Genomic DNA, 8,572 nt, shown 5'->3' with positions numbered 1-8,572 from the left:
ACTCCACTTTAACTGATAGCGATGTTGGCTTTGAATCTGACCTTGCAAAGGTTAGGCGGTGCACTCCATCACTTTATTCTGCTATGCCTGGCATGCTCTTTTTCTCCACCACTGCAGAAGGGTTATTCTGATGGATGGTCTACCTAATTCCAGCTAGCATGTGCCTTTATCGTGATCTGTCCTCCTCCCCTCGCCTCCCCATCACCTTTGAAATCCAGGAAAGTGGTGAGGTTATGAAAGCGAGGGACCGACTGAACCGTGCCAGCTGACAAATGTAGGATAACACTGTGCCCTTGCGAGGACCTGCTCATGTGAAGTGCAGGTTCCTTGAGGCCTGTCTGTATGGTACTGCTGACCCCTTCCCGACACTCGGCTGCCGGAGTCATAAGCAGTAGCAGGTGTCTGAGGTCCTGCAGCTTGGTTTCCTACCTGAGGAGAAATCAGCGAGGAAAAATCTGGGTATATTCTTGTGTTATTTACGTGCGCTTATACGTGTTATTTTGGGAAGGAGACAGCCAGAAGGCAAGCACCAAAGTCCCTTCTCAAGACTCCTCCTGCCAAGCTGCTGGCTCCCAAGGAGCAGTTCAGTTCCCGAATCGGCTGCGTGCAGACTTTATGTCAGGAAGCAAACTCCCCGCTGCCAGATCGCTCATCTGTCCACAAAGCTGCCTCTACTCCCAAAATCAGGCAAAACAGCGCATCTCTAAAAAAGAATTCGTTTGACAGACCAGCTTGGAAGGGCACGGGGAGCAGCACCGCCGAGCGACACCTGCTGTCACTCTTTGCCTGGCAAAGAGTCTTGCCCACGTTATCTGCAGCATTTGGCGGTTTGCAGAATTTCGCTGATGCTCAGATGCCTTCGAGGATATTATTAACGAGGGTGTTAGAGCAGCGTGTGGTGTCTGGGGACTTGACTGCTCTTCTCAGTGCAGCGCCTGCCGGGAGCGCCGGAGCGGTGGCACTGCTGTGCCTGTGTCACACACCAGCGGCTGGTCATGTCACGCCTGGGGACTGAGATGCGCGCTGCAGTTGTCCTACCGCAGCCGGCTGGCTTGGAGCTGGTTTGGGTATGGGCTGCAGCCACATTTTTGCCGACGTACCACAGGCTGGCTGGGCATTTCTCTTTCCTTACCTCCAGTATTTTGTCCTCAAAGCAAAGTGCCAGTGGCCGTGAGGTGTTTTGTGACTTAGGGCTCACTGAGGGCTAGGTTTGTGCGGATGACAAGGTCTACCAGATCTCTGAGACTTCCCTTCCCCCTTTCAGCAAGTTCATCAAAGGACAGGAGAGGATCACAATTAACCATGTAATTATGAATCAGGTTTTTATTTATGCATCTGTATGCTCACGTGTGTACAGAGTATATATCTTGCAACCAACTGGAAAAAACATTTAATAGTCTGTAACAATCATACATCTGTTGCACTCGATGATCTTAAAGGTCCCTTCCAACCAAGATGATTCTATGATTCCATCCTTAATTGCATTCAGGCCATTGATCCGCATTCAGCCCACTAATTCACCTGAGCTGTCACAGGGAATCTTGTACATACAGTAGGCAAAATCAAATTTACCCCCCTGAACATGTATCTGTCCCTGAAACTCCCTCCCTGGAAACTATCCTTGAGAGATGTTAGCTGTATATATAAAATGGTTTGGATGCCCTTTTATTTTTAACATACGTAAATTAGAATTTTGCACATCTGATTTTGAATTACTATCTATCCAAAATGAAGTCGTAATTATGCATACGTATAGGCATATATGCACATGCTCTTTAGCTAAATTCACATATGCAGGAGTAACAGCAATTCATATATGGAGGAGCCTTATACGGCTCTGTAACTACAGATACAAATATTTTTACACCTCCATTCACACATGGCTGTATAATCATAATGAATGGTGCTACATATATTTTACCGTTCAGGGAACCATCTTTGTTCTGGCAGTACTTAATCAGGAGCTTAACTCTGCTGTGCTGAAGTTTGGCTGAAGTCACCGGGAATTACAGAGATGCCTGATGTTATTCTTCTGCATACGCGGGGCTCGCTTTACATGTGTTGGAGCACTTTCCCGAATCCTTGCCTCAAGGCCGCTGTGCAGAAGCCTACGTGAGCCCTTCCGCAGGCAGAAATGGCCGCAGTGATAACAGCCGCCGGGGCTGCAGCTGCAGGGTGCAGGTTTGTTCTGCGGGGGCAGAAAATGTCAACGGGAAAGCCCCCGTGGTCTTTTACTCCGGGGGATCTCCCGCTGCCCTGAGATATGGGGCTTGAGGGAGCAAGGACTGAGAAGTCTGTCCCAGAGGAGCTGGTAGGAGGTTCCTCACTCGGACATCTAACGGCAGGGCTGGAACCTGTCGCCCACTTCGCTCTGGAGGAACCCATGGCTTGCACTTGTGGTAGACCCGGTTTAGGCCAATTATTGTAATTTACTATCTTCCCCTCTCTTTCTCCATTTATTAACTGTAACATGCCTTTTTACAGTTCCTTGGAGAAGTAGTGCCAGCGGAATACTCATATGTAGAAAAAACTGCTTTTGAGATACAGAACACAGCTAATTACGGCGTTACAATTAGCTGAATGCCCTTAACAGAGTCCGAGGGGGGAAATCATAGTGCGGCATCTGCTATACCATATGCTTTTCCAGTTTCCAGAAGATAACAGTGGGCATGTACGCTGCCATGGATTGTGCTTTCTGCCTGAAGAGCAGAGCAGCCCACAGATGCTCCGGTATTTCTTCCACCCGAACTCCGTTCGAAATGTCGGATGCTGCATACATCTGTCAGGATGAATTAGGCTTTCTTGGCTTCCGACCCCTTCGTGCAGGCAGCCTTACAATGATGCCACGGTAATTCATGTCCCGTTGGTCCTGAGTGCGTGCTCCATCCTGAGGGTGGGTGTCGTACCGAGAAGGGTGTAGGGGTAACAGGCAGTATGGCATCGCACGAGCTTGTGCTCGGCTCTGAGGTGCTTCTCGTTGCTCACTGAATTACCATATAAAACAGATAAACTGCTTCTTTCTGCATGTTTTTTTTTTCTTTTCTTTTTTTTTTTTTTTCACTGTGGTATTGAGAAGCTGAAGTGCTCTTCTGTGTACTGTGTAGTGAACTAAACCTAAAATGGCTTGTTGTTTTCTATCCTGTAGATTAACGTTGCCTCACCCAAAACATCCCAGAATAGTAGTTGTAGTCCTGCTAATATACTGCTCAACGTGCTGAACCGTGGTAATTAGAGCTGAATTAGAGCTGACAATCACTGAGCCAGCTTAGTCAAGTACTGCTTCAAATTTAATACAAACCTTCTGCTCCTTTCTATTACTTTATTTTTTTTAATCACATTTTTAACATTTCACTTCTTTTGCCTTAACCAGGCCCAGAACTCCAAAAAGAAATGTTTTGTAAAGATGTTCTTAAACAAATATGTCACTATAGTCACAAAGCAGTGAGTAGTAACTAACTTTGGACCACATCCATCCTCCTAAGTACTGATTAATAGGAGAGTTTGTTTATAGAAAGCGGGTCTCTATAATTTAGCCAATTACTTAATTATCGATTCGCTCTTCCCAGTTCGTTTGGCAGTCTTGCGCTATGATCTGTGGGCAGCTCCTGGCAAAAAAAAAGAAATTGTTATTAAACTTTTGTGCAGGGCTTTGGCCAGGGCATATAAACCTGTGATTTACCTCCAGTACGGCCTGGAGGAAGGATGCTGAGAGAGGAAGAAGCCTGTGGCTCCTCCATAAGCAGCTGGAAAAGAGCCTGGCTCTGGTAGGGCGTTTGTGCAAGTGTGGCTCTGCCCCAGCCCTTTATTCTGCATCCTTTCAACAGAGCGCTAGAGCCGGCGGTTCTTCATGAATGTGATGCCATACGGTTGGTGCACACGTCTTTATGGATTAGAGGACTGCGACCATACAGAATCACAGAATCACAGCATGGTTCGGGTTGGAAGGGACCTCAAAGATCATCTAGTTCCAAGCCCCCTGCCGTAGGCAGGGACACCTCCCACTAGACCAGCCTGCCCAAAGCCCCATCCAGCCTGGCCTTCAACACCTCCAGGGATGGGGCATCCACAACTTCCCTGGGCAACCTGGGCCAGTGCCTCACCGCCCTCACAGTGAAAAATTTCTTCCTGATATCCAATCTAAATCTACCCTCTTTCCATTTGAGGCCATTACCCCATGTCCTATCATTACACTCCCTGATAAAGAGTGACACCCCATCTCTCCTGTAGGCCCCCTTTAGGTACTGGAAGGCCGCTATAAGGTCTCCCTGGAGCCTTCTCTTCTCCAGGCTAAACAACCCCAACTCCCTCAGCCTGTGACACATCTTGTGTTATGCATCCTGATGTGGAGGCTGTGAGTGCGATGGGGGGTTAGCCCGGGGGTCTCAGCGGTAGGACCAGAGCTGCCCTGGAGGGTTAAAGTAAACTAGGGGAGTCGAGAGAGTGGGGATTTTTCTCACTTGGGCCATAGTATTTGTTCTCTGACATGCATCAGTTAAGTCTTACTTGTTTATACACTTGCAGGTGTTAAATGAGATTTTGGTTAAATGAGGCAGGTGGAGTTCCTTGTTTGGAAGAACGTCTGAGTGCCTGGAAGGGGCACTGAGCTGAAAAGACAGGCTGGGAATTTATGCATGCATGCATTATACTGCAGAAGCCTAAAGGCTGGATAAGGTTTGGAGTAGAGGATGAGCTGTAAGCTTTATTCACTAGGTGACAAAACCCTTGGTCTTTGATCCAGTAATCCCTATGTCAGTTGGATCGTAAATCCAATAATTAAGTACAGTGTAGTTTTTCAGTCCCTCTTCCAAAGACTTTCTTTCCCATTCTTATTTGCCCTTTGTCTGTCGTCTCAAAATGTCAAGAGAGGGTGGTACAGCCGCTTGCAGTCAGGTCTGAGCCTGAGTCCTCTGTCACTTTTAGCATGTATTATGCCCTGATTTAGAAACTATTTTAAAATACATTAAAGCCATCATGAGAAATGAAGGAAGCCCTGCACTTCTGAGCGCGTGTTTGATGCCTACCTTGTTGAACGCAGGAAGAAGGGATTATTAAAGACATAAAAGCTGTCTCTTTATCAGGAGCTTAAAAACACTCCAAGGGAAACAAAATCTGTTGTACTCTGCTGCTGTAATTTAAGAGCCAAATTCTGCTCTCGTTTATAACAGCATAAATTTGCATTTGATTGAACTCTGGATTAACATTGCTGCAAATGAGATCAAAATGTGACTTCAGAAGTTCATAAGGTAAGAAGCAGTTTTGCACCTGACCTTGTTCATTTTATCTGTGTGTGTGCTCTTACCGACTCTGTGCTTTGGCACGTCACCCTGGAAAAAACAATATCTGTGGCACGTTTAATCTCTTTTTAATGGTCCTAGTCAGAACAGGTATTTTCGATTCTAACGCTAGATGTGGCCAGATTGGTAAAATTCCGCTGGGGTTTCTACACTTTGCCATTCCCATGATATTTGAATACCGCATGAAAAATAATGGCACGGTGCCTAGATCCTGAGATTTTGGTTCAAGCATTTCATGGACTTTCAGGTTCAAAAGGGCTGCAGTTACATCCAGTTGCACTTGCTACATAGCGCAGGCGAACTTGTGTGATTCTGAAAATGCAGAGATGGATAGGAGAGAGTCTAAAAAGACTGCAGTAATTTCAATAATTAAATATTGGTTTAATAGTTAATACAAGATCATTCTATAAAAATGATCCCAATAAAAAATCAGAATCGCCCATAATATATTGATTAAAAAACTACTGGTTTTTGATAAACATTACGAAGCAGGTTGGAAAGCAGTTAATACATCTTTTTCTGGGAGTTCCTTAAAGTAGAAGAAGAGATAGGCAAATATATGTAGAATTATAAGGGAAAATAATTCCAAATCTTAGTGTTCATTTCATAGTAGTGTTAGCCATCCTCAGCTTGTTCACTTTCTTACCTCTTCCACTGACAGCTAGTAGGGTTACATTATTTCAAGGTCAGCATTTCCAAGGGTGATTCTCTCCAAGGGTGCAGGACGTTGTGTAATTGGCCGTTGGTCAGAAAATGCTTTAATACTGATAAAGCGTGTAGGAATGTTTTCTGCTTGTCCTTATACGACTTACAAAATGTACAGCTTGCTTTCCCCCAACTCAACGTCAAATTAATGGGGTTTGTCAGCTGTTTAGGTAACGAGCTAGAGCAGACATTATGTTTTTGGAGGAGATGCATGCATTGCGAGGCCAAAATTCAGAAAGACGAATGTTTTAAACCATCTTGACAACCAGACTATCTCCCTGAATATACAGTGCCTAGTAGCCTTAAAGAAAGATTATTTTGTAAAACCTTTTAATGATTACTGGCAGAAATACAGGAAAAATGAAAGACGTTTTGATTTACACCAACATGAAGTGAGATTGGAATCAAGTTCCAAATGACAGGCACTGTCAGTTTATTTGTGATTAACCTCATACTCCTCTTTTTTTCCATTTTTTTTTTTCCTCCTTTTTCAGTAGTGCTTCAGTGGTGTGGATAAGGAGTGGTTTAGCGTAATGCTTAGGAACGGGCCCAGGAGAGGTGACTGACCCTAATTCTTCCATGTCTTGCCCGGGTTCAGCTGTGATGTGTTTTTGCAAAAGCCAATAGTTATCACCTGAGGTTGAAGAGCTGGGAGCGGATACCAAACTTCTCTGCCTGGCTTTTACTTATCCAACCACTGCAGCAGCATCCAAAGTTTGGTCTCTAAGCTTCTTGTAAAGCTCATGGAAGGAATTAGGCACCTCCAAAAAAGCGATCCCATGTTACGCAAACTGTATAAAGAGCCATCCAGAGCAAGCCAGGGGGCTCTGGGCAGAGGCATGAATGTGAAGCCCAGCTGACACCAGAGCGGGGGCTGCTAGAGGCAAACAGCTGCATCCATTTAGGATCCAGAGCTGCAAACCCCTACATCTGTCATTTGGGAGGAAGAAACCCTTGCAAGCTTGTTCTCGTTTTTTTAAAGAGTTTCCACAGGTGGAAGAAGTGCTGCTGTCTATAAGGGGAAGGCAGCCTGGGTTTGGCCCCTTTCCTGCTCTAAGGGGATTTGGATTTGTGCTTCCCATGCGAGTGGTGCCTGTAAGCTGCTGCCTCGCAGAAAGGAAGGTAAGAGATAATTTTTCTTCTGTGGTTCAGGCAGCTGTAACTTTTGGCTGCTCTTACTTTTCACTATAATTTCTCCCTCAGATCAGCTGAGGAGTCTTTGCTGATGTGGTGTTATCGCTGTTCCCTGTATTTATTATTGTTAACATCCTTCTAAGGCGTGTATTCAGCCAGTTATGTCTGGAACACTTCTCTGCCAGTTTTTTTGTGTGTCTGAAATGGGAATTCCAGATGTTTATTGATTTAAGGATGAAAAAAGCTTCCACTTAAACCCTTGCATTATCTTCTCCAGCTGACTTTGGTGTTTCCTTTAGTTTCTCAGAGTTTGCTTGCTTGGAAGTCAGGACTTCTGGTATGAACCTTCTTTCCTTCCTCCTGCTTAGCACCAAATGAGAGCTTGATCCCCTGCTCCAGGGCTATGCTCTGTGTGAATGGCCCTCGCATAATTGCCTCGCCTAATTAGCAGGGAGATGGTGTGCCAGGTAGGTGCCGCGTGGGCATCCAAAGGGTTTCGACTCTCAACCCCATGAAAGGCAATGTCAAAACTTTCCTGGTACAAGCCTGACATAGTTACAGCTCCTTAATTAGCTTTTTACTGGCATTGTTGCCATTCCTAAAAGACTTGCATTTACTATGTATCTGTTAGAAAGCCGGGGCGAACTGCTTGGCCTTGGGGTTTGGAGGGGGTGGTGGCGAGTGCCGGGCTGGGAGGGTGGCGAGTGCCACTAGAGGGTGCTCGGGCTGTGGGAGTCACCCCCCAACTCCCAGGCATGGCAGATGTCACACTATCACAAGGCACTTGACTGCTTATTTTGTCACCAGGCTACGCTCCTACTTGTTCTTCCACTAAGCTTAGCCTACTGTGCATGAAAGTTCTTTCAGGCTCATCAAGGGCCAGAATCTTCTTTGAATACCACCCACCCAAAAGAGGATAAAAGCAAGTCCTTGGGTAATGGCTCAGGTCACCAAAGCCTGCCGAAGTGGGCAAGGGCCACAGATGACATCTTGGCGCAGCGTTTCTGATTACTTATTTTTTTGGATTGGGACTCATTGTCTACTTTTATATATTAATTTGGGATGTCCCGCTGATCTTCATGATATCTCTGTTCCCATGTGCAACCTCAGTTGCTCCTTCTCTGACGTGCCCCAGATCCTGTCCTTTGGCCTCCTCTGAGTGTGAGAAGTTACTGTTCCCCCCACAAAGGTGACCCTTGCATTTGTGCTAGCAAAGCTTGCCTTTTCACCCTTCAGCTTGGTCCAGTCCCATTGCTTCTCCCCTGCTGGCCCTGCTAGCCCAAGATGCCCAGAAGAGCAGGTCTCAGGCCAGTGGGTCTCTCCCAGTATGCTCACTGCCTGGCCAATTGCAAGCAGGAACTGCTACCCTGTGTTCCTTGTATCCATAGGTGTTTTTCTCACTATTTCCAGTCCCTACGCAGCCTCTTCTCTTACTCCTT

Source organism: Chroicocephalus ridibundus, chromosome 3 (assembly GCF_963924245.1).
Source record: "Chroicocephalus ridibundus chromosome 3, bChrRid1.1, whole genome shotgun sequence".
In the NCBI taxonomy this organism is placed as follows: domain Eukaryota; kingdom Metazoa; phylum Chordata; class Aves; order Charadriiformes; family Laridae; genus Chroicocephalus; species Chroicocephalus ridibundus.
This window is presented reverse-complemented; position numbering follows the sequence as displayed.